Genomic DNA, 18,277 nt, shown 5'->3' with positions numbered 1-18,277 from the left:
GATTCTTAGTAGGGAAGGTGTTTATAATCAAATTACTAAAATAATTGCTTTGAGTCATCAGGATATAGAACCAGTTCAGTTCTACTGGATCCTTCTTTGCAGTGATACTCTCTATAGTGGGAATTTACAAATATGTACTTATCATTACTTTTTTATTTAATTACTTTAACATGCTTCTCATTTTAAAATAGTTTTAACTGTATAGAAAAGTTTGCGAAGATAATACAGAGCGTTCCCAAATACAGAGTGTTCCCACGTACTCCATATCCAGTTTCCCTTGTTGTTACATCTTACATTATTATGCCACATACATAACAATTAATTAAGCAGTATTGTCACAATATTATTCACTGAAGTTCATACTTTATTTAAATCTCCTTAGATTTTCCCTGGTGTCCATTTTCTGTTGCAGCACCCCGTTCGTGATAGCACATTACATCTCATTGTCATGTCTCCTTAGGCTCCTGTAGACTTTCTTAAATGCTTTTTGCTTTTTATTACCAGGACAGTTTTGAGGATTACTGGACAGATATTTTGTCGAAGATCCCTTATTTTGTGTTTTTTTGATATTTAGACAGGTATGGATTTGGGAGAAAAAGATTGCAAACATAAAATTCCATTTTAATTACATCCTATCAAAGCTGCATACTGTCAACATGATGTATCTTTGTTGGCATTAATCATACTTGCTGGCTCAGGTAGCAGTCATGATTTGTCAGGTGTCTATGAAGTTACTTTTTTAAGAAAATTAAGCTATTTTTAAACTCCCATTTTATAATGCCTGGGAGGTGAAGCTGGAGCATGCACTGTTACCTCCATTGGTACCTAAGATAGTCTGAAGCAAGAGCATTTGTGACATAGATGACAACATCAGAGAAGGGGTGGCATACAAGCCAAATTTCTGAGTAGTCTTTGAAGTCAACTGTTATTCATGTTTGTTTCAGGATTAACGGCATAGAACTGGGGGCACTTCTAAGACCTTAAACATAATTTTGCAGTGGATAAATATATCAAATTGTATCCATTCATAGTTTATGAACATTGGGGCCATCAAAAGATGCACCATCACCGTTCAGTGCTGTCAAATGGAAATAATAAGGCCTGTTGTAAGTTACCTTTTGTTGCAAGGGTTTAATAGGATAATATATAAGAGATATTGTTCCATTAATTGACCTTTGTCAAGTGCCTACTGTGTCACATCATCCTGCAGTGCAAATAGTGGCATGTACAAAAGAGAGAAAAAACAGCTCCTGTCCTAAAATATCTGTATGAATAAAAGTCACCTGCATAATAAGTTTTGTCCTGGATGATATGAGCCAGTGTTTCCAAAATACTGACCTTAGATTACTTTATGCCATTTTGGGAGTGGGAAATACTAACTTAAAATGAATATTGCTTCTCTGAGCCACATTGTTGGTGCTCAGCTGCTGCTCAGTTCTTGGGATGTGCCAGAGACAAGCCCTAGTCTTCAGGGCACTGACAATCATGTCATCAAGATTTGCCACAGCTTCAGGTACATTATGTTCTAATAGAGTTCCTTTAGGCCAAAAGATATCTATAATGTCAGTAAGAGCACTGTGGAGGTTTAGTGTATTGGGCAAGGATCTCTAAAGTCAGGAGATCAATGCAGGGTTAACACGCTTTTGTGTGTGTGATTTGTGTTTGAATCAGAATTCTTCTTATGTCATTTTCTAGTTGGTTTGTCTGGCTGGATTTTTTTTTTAAGTAATATAATCTCATTCCTTAATCTTCTGCAAAAGAGATGCATCTATCGTTGTAAAGACTTTTCCTGTCATCCTCTTCATTCTGTACAGTCCAGCTATCATTATTCAGTCTTGAAGGAAAACCAAACTGAGTTTATTAAAATCTGAATGATACGAATTTTAAAAAATTTTTCCCTTTAAGGTGCATACATTAACTCAAACTGTAATATAATATTGCCAAGGGTGATAGATAGGTTGTACAGTAAACATTCTATAAATTTTAGCAGGAATTAATTTTTTTATTCAGCTATAGTTTTTAATAATTTAATTTTCTATAGATAAATTTTGAAAACATGTCTGCATATTATACATGGAGGAGATAAACAGTTGTGTTATTTTCTCGGAATTACCTGACAAGTAATTTATTACTGTATACAAGGCCTTAGTTTTAAAAACCCACATATAATTGTTTTATATAATTAAAATTTGTGTGTGCGTATACTTTGAGGTAAGAACAGCTGAGCAACCAACTTTTAAAGTAATCGTTTTTTAGTTCCATTGGTCTTCAGCTTCATTTGTGAGAGCTTACAACTTAGTTTAGGAACAATATCAATGTCAAAAATGGGATATTATGCTGTCATCTAAAATTAAGGAATGTGAACAGTCTTTCTGTGTTAATATGGAATGATCACCAGTATTATTATAAATGAACAAGGTCCAAAACAAGCACAAAAGTGTGTTACTATTTGGTTAAAACAAAGGGGTACCATGGGCACTAATGTTCTTTCTATGCATGAACTATCTTTGGAAGATACACAAGAAGCTGGCAACGTTAATTGCCCCATGGGAGAATGAGGCAGTTAGGAAAAGAAGGGAGAAGTTTGAATTTTGCACCATGTGAATGGGTTATGTGTGTTAAAAAGCCTTTTGTAATGAATAATCTTAAACAGAGTCCTGGCCAGCTTTAAGGTTTGTTAATGATTAAGTTGGTTTTAGTCATAGAGTTGATCTTGTGTGCTCTGAGATATAATTCTACACAGTGAATCTCTGCATATGTCTTTTTAGGTGGTAGAATTATTCAGCTTTAAATAATTTAGATGCTTGTTTGGGGTCTTGGTTTAAGTGTCTTTTTGGTGTTACAGAATCATGGAAGCTTAAGAGTTCAGTTGGCCCTTAAATACCAGTTACAAATTATTGATTTACTGCTTCATCTCAGCTGCACGTTTGAGCACCTCCCATGGCAGCACATTGCTCTACTGCAGCCCCTGTGCAGCTCCCTTTCCCAGAAGGCTCTTTCCTATCTTGAGCCTGAACCTCTCTCCCTGGATCTTCTGCCCCTTGGAACTGACACTTCCTCTCAGGGTCGTGTAGGGTCATACAGGATCAGTCTGTTTGCTTTTTCTACATGATACTCTGAATATGCATATATGTATATTTACCCTTTTTTTGTTGTTTTGTTTTTTTTTGAGTGACAGGGTCTTACTCTGTTGCCTAGGCCCAGTCATGGCTCACTGCAGCCTCGACCTCCTGGGGTCAAGTGATCTTCCTGCTTCAGCCTCTTGAGTAGCTGGAACTACAGGTGCTAAGTCTTTATAGTGCTGAGCTTCACATTCTTTTCTTCTGTGGTTCTTTAATGTCTTTAAGAGCAACTCTATTAATATTAGTTACAAAATAATTTTAGCCACCTGCTCAGCACATGTATTCTATTTCCCCTACCGTGCTGCCTTTAAAGTGGTCTAGCTAAATGAAAAAAGGAAGAAAGGAAAGAAGAGAAGAAAGTTTACGCTAAAGATTGACCAGAGAATTCTATGATATCATGTCTGTGCTGAAGGAGCCCACTATCTTTTCAGGAAGACAGAGAGGATATATTCATACACATGCATGTGTTCTATTCTAATAGAATGCAAGCTATTAATAGAAAGCGTACTAGCAGGATACAGATCAGAGAATTACAGCAGCTGCCAGGAGTAGTCAAGGAAGACATTTTGAAAGACAGAGTTCAGCCAGGTTTTGAGAAGGACAAGTTAGATCTGTCTGTGATGGTAACATGGGATCATTTGGTTTTGTTTTGATTATAAGATGAAACTCACCATTTAAACCATTTTATTTTATTTATCTATTTTTTTGAGACCGAGTCTCACTCCATCACCCAGGCTGGAATGCAGTGGTGCAATCTCGGCTCACTGCAACCTCCGCATCCCGGGTTCAAGCGATTTTCCTGCCTTACCCTTCCAAGTAACTGGGATTACAGGAACCACACCTGGCTAATTTTTTTATTTTTAGTAGAGACAAGTTTTCGCCATGTTGGCCAGGCTGGTCTCGAACTCCTGACCCCAGGTGATCCACTCGCCTCAGTCTCCCAAAGTGCTGGAATTACAGGCATGAGCCACCCCACCCAGCCCATTTAAACCATTTTAAAGGGTATACACAATTTATTGGTTTTGTGGTTTTTGTTTCTTTGGGTTTTTTTGAAACAGAATCTCACTCTGTCGTCAGGCTGGAGTGCAGTGGCGTGATCTCAGTTCACTGCAATCTCCACCTCCCAGGTTCAAGCGAGTTCCCTGCCTCAGCCTCCCAAGTAGCTGGGACTACAGACATGCATCACCACGCCCGGCTAATTTTTTGTGTTTTAATAGAGAGGGGATTTCACCATGTTGGCCAGGATGGTCTCAATCTCCTGACCCCAGGCGATCCACCCACCTCGGCCTCCCAAAGTGCTGTGATTACAGGCATTAGCCAGTGTGCCCGGCCCGTTTAAACCATTTTAAAGGGTATACAATTCTTTGGGGTTTTGTTTTTTGTTTTTTTTGAGATGGAGTCTCTCAGACTAGAGTGCAGTGGCACAATCTCGGCTCACTGCAATCTCCCCCTCCTGGGTTCAAGCGAGTCCCCTGCCTCAGCCTCCCGAGTAGCTGGGACTACAGGCGCACACCACCACTCCCAGCTAATTTTTTGTGTTTTAGTAGAGACGGGGTTTCACCATGTTGACCAGGATGGTCTCGATCTCCTGACTTTGTTATCCACCCACCTTGGCCTCCCAAAGTGCTGGGATTACAGGAGCGTGAGCCACCACACCCGGCCAATTCATATGGGTTTTAGTGTGTTCACAACGTTATTGTGACCATCACCACTATCTAATTCCAAATGTCTGGATCATTCGGTTTTTTAATAATTCCTTACATGAACCATCTTGAAAGTGAAGCCCAAATGAATCATCTGGGCATGTCATGTCGTCTCACCCTGCCTTGGCTGCCTCATCTGTAGATTGTAGATTTGGGTTATGTGATCTCTTCATCCTCTCATCTCTGTTCTTGCTTCTGTCTTATTGTGCACGCCTCTCTCTTGATGACCTGAGCGTCTTTGAGGGAAGGGGCTGTGCCCTTTCTTGCCTATGTGTGCACATATCCATTTGGCCCAGGCCTCTCAGTGCCGTTTGCCACAGAGCTGTGTGAATATAGGGCCCCCATAAATGCTTATTAGAGAAATAAAAGGTGTGCTTAGTTCTAAGTTGAGTGCCTAGACCGTAGTCAGATTTTCAAATTTTAAAAGTTCAAGTATGGGAGGCCAAGGCAGGCAGATCACCTGAGGTCAGGAGTTCAGTACAAGTCTGGCCAACATGGTGAAACCCTGTCTCTACAAAAATTAGCCAGGCATGATAGTGGGTGCCTGTAGTCCCAGCTACTGAGGAGGCTGAGGCGGGAGAATCCCTAGAACCCGGGAGATGGAGGTTGCAGTGAGCGGAGATCATGTCATTGCACTCCAGTCTGGGCGACAGAGTGAGATGGAGGGAAGTCATTGCAAGATAAGACTGGAAAGGTAGATTGAGATCATGTTGCAGAGGGCTTGAGAGTTATCTGATGGGCAAACTGCTGAGGCGTTTGATATGATCCAAGTAGTGTCTTAGTGGCAGGCAGGAAGCAGAGTTGAGAGCTTAAATGTCCAGGGCAAGGTGCTCAGCCCTGTCAGCCCTGCAGGGAGGCCCAGCAGAGGAATGGATGCAAGAGAAGGGCTTCTTGAATGATGGAAAAATTTGGACTCAGCAATGGTTAGGATTTGAGGAATAAGGAAAAGAAAGGTCTAAAGATGGCTCTGAAGTTTTCAACCTCAGTAAGTTAAAAAATAATAGGTACGGGGAGAGGGCAGGAGAAGGATTAGACCTGAAATCAGAGACCCACCGCTTGGAGCAGCTGTACAGCCTGTGACATTCCCTAAGCTGCTGGCCTCCTGGCCACAGGAGACATAGCCCTCCAAGGGCTGGTTAGAGGTAAGAGTGGGCCTGAATCAGGCCTATACTCAGGCATTGCTGATCTGATGCAGGTCTCCTTTGGTGCTCTGCCTCACTGCTGCAGCCTCACAGCCAGCTAGGGGGTGCACAGAAGGTGGGAGGTAATGACAGGATGTCATGGGAAGTAGAGGCTGGTGTCCCAGGAGGATGGGGGTGACTCGAGAGTTAGCATCTGTACTGCAGATTAATGTCCCAGGCACAGCATCGGCCCTGCATGGATAGGCGAAAACCATTTCATCTACCAGGATAACTAATTGAATCACACTTTCAGCCTCTTCAAGAAAATGAAAAAATGTCAGGTCAACTCCTTCAATTTTCAGTTGACATTGCAAGTAACCTCATACATTAAAAGGCTAGGTTAGGTCAAGCCCATAATATTATGAAATTATCCAGGCACCCTCTTTGGTTTATTCTTGGCCATGTTCACTTAGCCACATCTAGAATGAGATGGAGTAGAAAAACATTCGTGAGTGCCAGGACACCCATGTTCTTTTTGCCACTGAGCAGTGTGGCCCACAGCAGGCATAGTATCCGCTAAGCCCTAGTCTGTCCATCTGTGAGATGAAGATGAGAGAAATTGCCATGAGACCTTCCAGCGCACTAACAGCTTTGAGTTTTTTAGCCATGTAAAGAATTAAAATAAGGATCATCTCTTTACCATAAGATTGCCTCCTCTTGTAAAGTAAGTCACTGAATAAGAAATGATTTACCGTTAGTAGGAATTTCTGATGTCACAAAAAAAGAAATGATTTCCCTTAAGAATTTTGAATATTTGATAAGGCATTAATTTATCTGAGATACATATTTTCATAAGAAAACCAAAGTACCCTAAGTGTGTGTATGTGTTTAAGAAATCGCTGAAGATACTCTGTCTCTGCTTTTGAAAACTTTCTCTTCCTTCTATGTGTTATAGAACTAAATCCAAACGGGAAAAATTGGCTTTGTGCACTGACAGATCATGTGATTCCTCCCCACTCCCTGGCCCCCAGCACCCCCGTCGGTGTTCAGCGAGTCCCCTGCACACTCTGTTCAGTAAACAACTTTAGAGAACCAGACCCGCCGGTTCATTCACTGAGAGCATTTGGAAAGGGCTGTCTTTGTGCAGCCTTGACGTACTGGCCGGAGTGGAATGGAGAAGTTAGCGTTTGTGTTTTCATTAGTTCTTTTTATAGCAGTGGACCAGCTGGAGCTGGTTAACATTAGCCTGGGCTGCCTAGTAGTGCACAGGTCTCTTACGCAGGATGAAGGGCTTCTGATGAAAACAGATTTTGTTACTCATGATACCACTGACTGTGTTTACATGAACTCATTCATTCTGTCATGGGATGTGATTTAGAATGGCTTCGTTAAGATATAGGAACTCTCTAGGTGCTATTCAGATCCATCCTTAAAAACAAACGAGAGATTCAAAAATATAGATGGTTTTCCCTATTAAACTAGCCGTCCTTCCACAGAACATGCTTCCTTAGATAATGCTTTTAAAGAAAGCTATATTTTGGCTACTCAGGATGTTTTCCCCATAGTGTTTTAAAAATTGGGTAGAGAAGGTTGTTTTTCCTCCAGTCACAGCAAGGAATCATCTTATGGGGATAGAGAATAATTTAACCAACCATTTCTGGCAAAGTTAAACAGAATTGTTCATGTTTTTCATGGGTAGAACTCTGACTAAAGGCAAAAATTAACAATGTTAAGAATCAGTAGTTTAGGATACATTAATATGAGTTGAGCATCCCTATTCCAAAAATCCAAAATCCAAAACTGGTTGAGCACCAGCATGAGTGGCTGAAATAGTGACACCTTTGCTTTTTGATGAGTCAGTGTACACAAACTTTGTTTCATATATAAAATTATTTAAAATATAAATAATTTGCATAAAATTACCTTCAGGCGCTCTTTATAAGGTGTATATGAAACATAAATGAATGTCATGTTTAGACTTGGGTCCCATCCCCAAAATATCTTATTATGTCTGTACAAATATTTTCAAATCTGAAAAAAAAAATCCTGTCCCAAGCAATTTAGGTAAGGGATATTCAACCTGTGTGTATCGTGAATACACATATACTCACTTCTGTCTAACAAAATGGAAATGGGAGATAAAAAACATTGAATGGAGAATGTTTGTTGGTTTTTTGTTGTGGCTTGTTTTGGGATTAAAGTATAAACCAACTTAGCCAATATTCTCAAGTAGCTGAAAATCTGTAGGGCTCAGCTACTTTCTGGATCAGTCTCATTGAAAATGTATCCTCCATTTAAACTTAATTTATTTGCAAAAATGAGTTTAGGACCTTCCTTTGAAAAGTGCTAAATGATTAAGTTGTAAAAACATAAGGACTGAGATTCTTCCTTTAAGTGTCACAGCGGCTGTTTGAAGAGATGCAGGCATCTCTCACAGTTTAGCTAGATCACTTAAGGAAAAGTTTTGTTTGAGTCTTCCTGATGCTTTCTTTTCCCCCAGAATAGGGTAGACAGTATTAGGGATTTAGTAATCATATGTGTTAGGATAGTAGTAAGGACTCAATTGTCATCCACCTCACAGGAGATTGTTTAGTAGATTAAGTGAGATAACAAAGATGAGATAGATGATGGACACCCAGTAGGTCTGGATTTGGAGGGTTTTATTTTATTTATACATAGCAGGTATTGGCAAGCATATTATTTTAGGCTTGGTGGGCCTTTCCACAGTCTGAAAGCATCAGTCTGAAACACTGAAAGTAGCTGCAGACAGTAATGTCTAGATAGATGGTTGTGGCTGTTTGCCAGTAAAACTTTATGTACAAAGGGCCAGGTGTGGTGGCTCACGCCTGTAATCCCAACGCTTTGGGAGGCCGAGGCAGGTGGATCACTTGAGGTCAGGAGTTCAAGACCAGCCTGGCCAACATAGGGAAGCCCCTTCTCTACTAAAGATACAAAAATTAGCTGGGTGTGGTGGCACGAACCTATAATCCCAGCTATTCAGGAGGCTGAAGCAAGAGAACCGTTGAACCCAGGAGAGGCTAAGGTTGCAGTGAGCCGAGATCATGCTACTGCACTCCAGCCTGGGTGACAGAATGAGACTGTGTCTCAAAAAAAGAAACTTTATGTACAAAAATCAGGGACAGGCAAAATTTGCCCCACAGGCCATAATTTGCCAACCTCTGATATATATAAATAGGTAAATTTCTTTATGTCTGGTATTTCCCTTGACCTTTCTTAAAGGGATAAAAGGGAATTTTCAGCCACTGTTTTACTATAGTTCCAAGTTCCCATACTGCACATCAAAATAATACCTAAAGGTACAAATATGTGCTTAAATATTTTGAACTACATGCAGAAAAAATGTAAAATTACAGTGCTGAATGTATTCATATGTTAATTTTTAGATAAAACAGCTTCTGTCACATGAGGTAAAATGATGTGACATTTTGAAATGTCAAGTTTTCTCACCACACTTTGTCTCAAATATGTTAAATTACAAAATAATACAGGTAGCAAATTGAATTTTTGAACTAAGATCAAGTAAAAATTAAAACCCTTATACCAGAATTTATTGTTCACAAGTGAAAGAATGAATAATGGGGAAAACAGAAGAGCCTGAGGAGGAAAAACATGTAAAATATGATGAAAGCAATATTTAATGTAAACGCTGAAAAGAGCAGTAGAGAGGAGTGGAAGAGCATCCAGGATTTGTCATCAAAAGCTGTAAATTCCAGTGCCAGCTCTGGTGTCCACAGGTTTGTGACCTGGGGCAACTTACTTAATTGCTTTGAGCTTTAGTTTTCCCAGTATTGAGTGGACAGAATAATATACTTTATACACGTTGTTTTAGAGTGTTAAAGAAATGTGTGAAGTGCTTTGACCTAGAACTTTCCATTGCTATAAATACTACTGTTTACTGTCCACGTAATAGATGCAGTTCCCTTCATCCATCCTGGGCGATCTGAAGCTGCCTTCTGAGAAGCATAGTTGGCCTTTCCAGGGCAGTAGGACTTAAGAGGACCTGTAGCTGGTCTCAGTTACCCACACATTGGCCTTGGCTGTCATCCCAGCCTTTACAGGTGTGCATAGGTCAAATGTTCTAACTCCTTACTCAGAAAATACCACATGACCTGTAGCCCCCTGTGGTCTTACCATGCACCTATATGGCTGATCTGACGTGCCTGGTTCTTGTTCATGTGGGATATAGATGACATCCATTTATTATGCCCTGTTGACTCAAGAAAGTAAAAGCTACAACCTGGGCAGAAGTCACAGTAACCCTGTCACACTGAATCCCAGGCCTTCTTAAAGGGCAGCCTACAGACTGTGAGAGCAAGAACTCAACAACAGCCCCCAGCACCCTGAGGGAAGAGGCAGGCAGAGGCCAGGATGAGGGCCTCGGAGGGAAGGACAGAGAGAGACAGCGATGAAGAGGCTGAGGCCCTCATCTCTGACCACTCCCAAAGTTCATGTAGGCACTGGATGGTAGAGGCAGAAAATAAGCCCTTTCTCTTTCCAAGTCTCTGCCCTGCCTCAGGCAACCCAATGATCCTCTGACTCTGAAGTGGGCAGATGGGCACCCTAGACCCAAACTTGTGACTACCCCAAGGCTTTGTAACAATGGGGAAAAGAAAGATTGCAGTCTTTAGTTTAAGACTTTGCATTCTCTGTGCCCTCGGTTATAACAATAGGTTTTTAGAAAAATCTGTCTAAGGGTCAATTTACAGTTCTTCAAAGAACTGAGGCTTTATTGACAGTCAACTGGATCTTCCCTTCTGGTGGTTGCATATTGCATGCATTAATAAATGAATTCTAAAACCACACAAATATTACTGAATATATTCAAACTAAAAAGCAACACAGAAAAGTACTGGATTTATGAATCATCACAATAAATTTATCAGAGAAAATGGTGAAAGAGGAAATGTGTGTCTCTAAAACAGATTTAGATTTTATTTATTTGGGACATATAAAAGAGGAAGGAAGAGTTGATAAAGAATTCTTATTTGACTCTTCAAAGAGTTCACTATTCACCAGAAATTCAGAGAATCAACATACAAATTATAATGGTAGTTTATTTTCTGGAAGGCCAGTGAGACAGCTCCTTCATTTATAATGAAATTTACTGTCTAACAAACTAAATCTTTCTAATGAGACCAATATTCAGAATTCAACCCTTACCTCGGGATGGTCTGAGAAAACCAAAAGGCTAACAGTTTTACTGCTTTAGATCAGTTAGGTGATGATAACTATGAGCATTTATAATAATATTTTAAAATTGGCCCTGCGAGGCTTGAAGACATAGAACTGAATGTACTGCCAGATATTTTTGCAGGAGTCACAGATGTAAAAGAGAATTCTGCACACGCATCCCCCTCCCCAGCACCCAAATGGAACATATTTTCAGTTAAACCCTCTGGAATGGACTATTTTTAGAGAAATGGCGGGGGGAGGGGTGGCTAGGAAACATGTTCTTCACAACCTTTTTCATTATGTACTATAAAAAATACTTACGTTTTAATTTAATCATGACATGTGCTGTACTGTGGTTCACCCTACTGAGAGTGAAATACTGAGTTGAACTACCATTTCATATTCTTCTAACAAACTGCAGTTTCGCCTACTCTGAAATTTGAGAGTTAACACATGGTACCCAGGCCTGGGCTAGGCTTGGCAAAATTCAAAATACAAGCAACATTGCTCAACCTCACACCCTTTCACTGCACTCACAGCCCGTCTTGTGCATAAAATAATGTGACAGCCTGGTTCATAGTATTTTTCATGTAATTTTAAATGATAAACTCAATATAGTGCCATTATAGGTTTCAAAATTTGCAAAAATAGAAATATTATTCTAATTCTGCTTCCTGTATAATTATTTTGCATATTGGCCGGGCGCGGTGGCTCAAGCCTGTAATCCCAGCACTTTGGGAGGCCGAGACGGGCGGATCACAAGGTCAGGAGATCGAGACCATCCTGGCTAACATGGTGAAACCCCGTCTCTACTAAAAATACAAAAAACTAGCCGGGCGAGGTGGTGGGCGCCTGTAGTCCCAGCTACTTGGGAGGCTGAGGCAGGAGAATGGTGTAAACCCGGGAGGCGGAGCTTGCAGTGAGCTGAGATCCGGCCACTGCACTCCAGCCTGGGCGACAGAGCGAGACTCTGTCTCAAAAAAAAAAAAAAAAAAAAAATTATTTTGCATATTATCTTCTAGTCTGTTCTATAATATTTATTTTAAATTGAAATCATAAAACCTTTTTTTGTTCTTAGCCAAAGAATGTCGGCAAACTCTAATGGTCCTCATTCCCAGTGCATAGCATTTCAGTTACATACTCAGGGGAAAAGAAGGCAGCTTGGTTGAGAAACTGCGAGATCCCAAGTGCCTGGTTTTTGTCTTTTGTTTAGTCTTGTTTTTTTTTTGAGGAATTAATGAATAAAGCATAAAAAATCTCCAGTAGCTGGCCTTTCAGGGGCATGCTGCACAGCAGTTCTGGAGAGGATGGTATCTCCAAGGGTGGGTGAGTTCCCCACTGCTCAGAAGAAACAGCCAAGGGGCCTGCAGCAGAAGCTCCCAGGCTGAGCTGCAACTTGAAATCAGGTCTGTCTGCCTCTGCGCCTTCAAGCCAACAAGGGCATGAGGCAATTTGCCTCTATAAATGTAGCATCCAACTTATTTCACATTCTATGCTTAGTAGAACAGTGACCATTTGGAAACACTGGTAACAGCATAAAAACAATTATTCTCATTCACTCTAATGGAAACCACCACTAGTACAGAATTGAAAAATACAAGTAATACTTTCATTTGAGGCATGAGCATTTATCTGTCAACTTAACTTGTAAGAAACCTGGCTGTCATGATAAGTGTCTGTGATCAGGAGTTAGGCAAATTAATATTATTTGCATATTATTTTATAAACAAAAAGCCAGTCATCTGAGACTCTGATGAAGGAAAGAAGTCAATGGAAGTGTTTCCTTGTCACCTCCTGCATTTGTTGACTGTGTGGGTAACCAGGAAAGGACTACAGTCTTCTGCATAGGAGGGGGATGGCAACAGAAGCAACAGGGCCATGAACCAAGGAGAATGTTCTCGCCTGATGCTGTTGGGCCTCCAGGCCATGCCACCTGATGCGTACAAAGGATATGGAAAGATTTAGGTTTTTTCTTTTTGAAGACTAGATATGGTAATGATTGGAAAAAAAAAAAAAAAAACCCAGCATGGTAGCTTTGGGAGGCCAGGACAAGAGGATTGCTTGAGGTGAGGAGTTCAAGACCAACATGGGCAACCTGGGCAGACACTCAGGAAGTGGGGGTGGGAGATACTGTTTACTGACTGCATTCCTCATCACCCTCAGTTAATGTTTATTAGGTATATTCAAAGTACAGGGCAGTATTATCGCTTGAAAACAGCATGATGAACGTAATAAGTTAAAAATAACCTTGAGGCTGAGTGTGGTGGCTCTTGCCTGTAATCCCAGCACTTTGGGAGGCTCAGGTGGGCAGATTGCTTGAGCCCAGGAGTTCAGAACCAGCCTGGGCAACATGGCACAACCTGATCTCTACCAAAAATATAAAAAATTAGCTGAGCATGGTGGTGCATGCCTGTAGTCCCAGCTACTCTGGATGCTGAGGGGGTTGGATGGATTGAGCCCAGGAGATTGAGGCTGCAGTTAGCCAAGATCATGCCACTGCACCCCAGCCTGGGTGACAGAGTAAGACCCTGTCTCAAAAAAATAATAATAATAATAACCGTGAGTCCTGTCTAGTTAGATCCTGAATGCAACTTTAAAAACAATGAGCCGGGCATGGTGGCTCAAGCCTATAATCTCAGCACTTTGGGAGGCCAAGGTGGGTGGATCACGAGGTCAGGAGTTCAAGACCAGCCTAGCCAAGATGGTGAAACCCTGTCTCTACTAAAAATACAAAAATTGGCCGGGCATGATGGCGGGTGCCTGTAAATCCCAGCTACTTAGGAGGCTGAGACAGAGAATGGCTTGAACCCGGGAGGCAGAGGTTGTGGTGAGCCGAGATCATGCCACTGCACTATAGCCTGGGCAACAGAGCAAGAATCCATCTCAAAAAACAAATTTAAAAAAAAATGAAAAAAGAACTTTTCCAAATACAAAAATGAGAAAGGAAACTCAATATTCTGACTCACTGAATTCCTCCAGTGGAAAACCTCCACTCTTTAGAGACCCTGAAATTAGTAAGGGTGTTCATTAAAGCCATTGTGTTTTTCTAGCATCATGCACTGCACTGCCCAAGAGCCAGAGGACACCCTGCTCACCTGGCCCAGGCCTGGCTGTGGTACTCCTGCCCACCATGGCTGAGTGGGAAGACGAGCTGTCATTGAGCAGTGCAACCTATTCCCCTGGCTCAGAGCCTGTACCCGCACCATCCTCTCACGCCTGGGCCAGGCAACCTTTGCTGACTTAGCTTCTACAGAACATTTGTTTTCTGCTTTGTAGTGTACTGCCGCCACAGAAATGAATGGAGAATTGAACAGCTGGAGAAAGTTTTTCACCATCCAGATTTCACCAGTGCATCTCATATATCTGGCTGTAATGATTGATGACCTGGCCCCAGTAAAGTATTTGTATGATCAAGTAACACTTTTCTTGAGAGTAGAGTCCTAAAATTTGCTGTGTTGTCAGTTAAAAAGAACTGTGGGTTGGGGAAAAGGGAGATGGTTAATGGGTCCAGAGATACAGAGATATAGTTAAATAGGCTGAGTGCAGTGGCTCACAACTATAATCACAGCACTTTGGGAGGCCACCAACATGGTGAAACCCTGTCTCTACTAAAAAAAAAAAAAAGAAAAAAAAAATAGAAAAATTAGCTGGACATGGTGGCACCTGCCTATAATCCCAGCTACTTGGGAAGCTGAGGCCCAAGAATTGCTTGAACCTGGGAGGTGGAGGTTGCAGTAAGCCGAGATCGCGCCACTGCACTCCAGCCTAGGTGACAGAGTGACTCTGTCTCAAAAATAAATAAATAAATAAATAAATAAATAAATAAATAAATAAAATAACTAAAAGATTAAATTGGCTTATTTGTAACACAATGAAAGGATAAATGCTTGAGGTAATGGATATCCCATCTACTCTGATGTGACTATTAAGTGTTGTATGCCTGTATCAAAATATCCCTTGTACCCCCATAAATATGTACACCTTCTATGTACCCTCAAAATTTTAAAAAAATAAACAAACTGTGGAAGAACTATAACCAAGCATCAAAAAACAGATTGCCCTTGCCAGGCGCAGTGGCACCTGTAGTCCCATCTATCAGGAAGCTGAGGTCAGAGAATCACTTGAAGCAGTTGTTTGAGTCTGTGGTACCCTATGATCGTGCCTATGAATAGGCAGTGTACTCCAGCTTGGGCAACATAGCAAGACCCTGTCTCTAAAAAAATAAAAAAAGAACAGATTACCCTAAGAAGAGGATATTTGGGTGAAGGTGCTTCTGAACTCTGGGAGGAAGGAGAAAGCTGACATGCTTACCTGCTTCCCAGTGGGTGAAAATTGGGCAGACATACATGTTGGCTTTTTGTGTAGCCTTGGATAAGGAAACCCACCCACAGAGGTAACTATTTCCTTATATGTAGAGAACTTTAGTCAGAAAAGCTTTGCAGTAATTTGTGAATGCTATACAGGCATGGCTCACTTTATTATGCTTCACTTTACTGCACTTTGCAGATAGAGCATTTTTTTTACTACTTGAGGGTTTGTGGCAACCCTGCATCAAGCAGTTCTATCAGTGTCATTTTTCCAACAGCATGTGTTCACCTCATGTCTCTATCACATTTTGGTAATTCTCATAGTATTTCAAATTCCTTCATTATTATTATCTGTTATGATGATCTGTGATCAGTGATCTTTTATGTTGCTATTGTAATTGTTTCAGGACACCACCAACCACACCTATATTAAATGCCAAATTTAATCAGCAAATGTGTGTGTTCTGACTCTTCTACCAGCTGGCTGTTCCTCCATCTCTCTCCCTCTTTGGTGGCCTCGAAATAAAAAACTGGAAGTGATTAAGCTTAGTGGGGAAGGCATGTCAAAAGCCAAGACAGATCAAAAGCTAGACCTTTGCATTAAACAGCCAAGTTGTCCAGGCATGGTGGCTTATGCCTGTAATCCCAGCACTTTGGGAGGCTGAGGCGGGCAGATCATGAGATCAGGAGATCGAGACCATCTTGGCTAACACGGTGAAACCCCATCTCAACTGAAAAATACAAAACATTAGCCAGGCGTTGTGGCGGGCGCTTGTAGACCCAGCTACTCAGGAGGCTGAGGCAGGAGAATAGCGTGAACCCAGGAGGTAGAGTTTGCAGTGAGCTGAGATCGTGCCACTGCACTCCAGACTGGGCAACAGATCAAGACTCCGTCTCAAAAAGAATAAAATAAGCAGTTAGCCAAGTTGTGACTGCAAAGCAAAAGTTCTTGAAATTAAGTGCTTCTCCAGTGAATGCATAAATGATAAGAAAGCAAAATGGGTCTATTGCTAATATGAAAAAAGGTTTAGTGGTCTGAATAGAAGATCAAACCAGCTACAACATTCCCTTAAGCCAAAGCCTAATCCAGAGCAAGATCCTAACTCTCTTCAATTCTGTGAAGGCTAAGAGAGGTAAGGATGCTTTAGAAGAAAAGTATGAAGCCAGCAGAAGTTGGTTCATGAGGTTTAAGGAAAGAAGCATCTCCATAACATAAAAGTGCAGAGTGAAGCAGCAAGTGCTGATAGAGAAGCAGCAACAAGTTACCCAGAAGACCTACCTAAGATACTTGATGAAGATAGCCACACTCAACAAAAGATTTTCAATGCAGATAAAACAGCCTTCTGTTGGAAAAAGATGGCATCTAGAACTTGCATATCTAGAGAGGAGAAGTCAATACCTGGCATCAAACTTCAAAGGATAGGCTGACTCTTTTCTTAGAAACTAATGTAGCTGGTGACTTTAAGTTGAAGCAAATACCCATTTACCATTCCAGAAATCCTAGTGACCTTAAGAATTATGTTAAATCGGGCTGGGCATAGATGGTTCGTGCCTGTAATCCCAGAACTTTGGGAGGCTGAGGTAGGAGAATGCCATGAGGCCAGGAATTCAAGAGCAGCCTGGGTCACATAGTGAGACCCCATCTCTACAAAAAAATTTTAAAGCTGGCCAGGTATCATGTTGTGTATCTGTAGCCTCAGCTACTCAGAAAGCTAAGGCAAGGGGATCACTTGAGCCCATAAGTTCAAGTCAGTGAGCTGTGATTGTGCCACTGCACACCAGCCTGAGCGACAGAGTGAGACCCTGTCTCTAAAGAAAAACAGTAATGATAATAATGTTAAATCTACTCAGCCTGTGCTCTATAAATGGAAGAACAAAACCTAGATGCCCTCACACCTTTTCACAACAGGGTTTACTGAATATTTTAAGCCCACTGTTGAGACCTACTGTTCAGAAAGGAAAAAAAAAAAAAAGATTCCTTTCAAAATGTTACTGCTTACTGACAATGTACCTGGTCACTCAAGAGCTTTAATGGAGATGTGCAGGGAGACGAATGTTGTTTTCTTTTTTTTTTTTTTTTTTTTTTTTTTTTTGAGACGGAGTCTCACGCTGTTGCCCAGGCTGGAGTGCAGTGGCGCGATGTCGGCTCACTGCAAGCTCCGCCTCCTGGGTTCACGCCATTCTCCTGCCTCAGCCTCCTGAGTAGCTGGGACTACAGGCGCCCGCCACCGCGCCCGGCTAATTTTTTGTATTTTTAGTAGAGACGGGGTTTCACTGTGGTCTCGATCTCCTGACCTTGTGATCCGCCCACCTCGGCCTCCCAAAGTGCTGGGATTACAGGCTTGAGCCACCGCGCCCGGCCCGAATGTTGTTTTCATGCCTGCTAACACAATATTCATTCTGCAGCCCATGGATAAAGGAGTAATTGAAGAAATGTATTTCGTAAGGCTATAACTGCTATATACAAGGATTCCTCTGATGGATCTGGACAAAGTAAATTGAAAACCTTTCGGAAAGAATTCACCATTCTAGATGCCATTAGAAACAGTCATTGCAAACATAAAAAAGAACAAAATTGTGTCCTTTGCAGCAGTGTGGATGCACCTGAACGCCATTATCCTAAACAAATTAATGCAGAAACAGAAAACCAAACACCACATATTTTCATTTATAAGTTGGAGTTAACATTGTGTATACGCAGACACAAAGAGAACAATAAACTCTGGGGATTCCAAAAGCAGGGAAGCAACCGCAGAGGGAAGGCTTGAAAAACTACCTATCAGATAGTACTTTCATTGCTTGGGTGATGGGATCATTAGAAGCCCAAACTT

The 18,277-nt window shown here is 41.3% G+C and overlaps 1 protein-coding gene across 11 annotated transcripts in view; it reads left to right on the top strand.

Annotated features, from left to right (window-relative positions):
* Positions 1-18,277, top strand: part of LOC105496910 (scaffold protein involved in DNA repair) — a 477,476-nt gene that overhangs the window by 354,849 nt on the left and 104,350 nt on the right. Inside the window, exon 1 of one of the 11 annotated variants that reach the window (XM_024797626.2) lies at positions 1,390-1,513. The exons of the other annotated variants lie outside the window; for them this stretch is intronic. The gene's annotated coding sequence lies outside the window, so the exon portion shown is untranslated. Of the gene's footprint in view, positions 1-1,389; positions 1,514-18,277 lie in introns of those variants that run through there. 11 annotated transcript variants of the gene reach the window in all.

The sequence above is a fragment of the Macaca nemestrina genome, chromosome 8 (assembly GCF_043159975.1).
Source record: "Macaca nemestrina isolate mMacNem1 chromosome 8, mMacNem.hap1, whole genome shotgun sequence".
Lineage (NCBI taxonomy): Eukaryota > Metazoa > Chordata > Mammalia > Primates > Cercopithecidae > Macaca > Macaca nemestrina.
The sequence above is the reverse complement of the archived record's forward strand: the minus strand, read 5'-3'. Positions and strand labels throughout refer to the sequence as shown.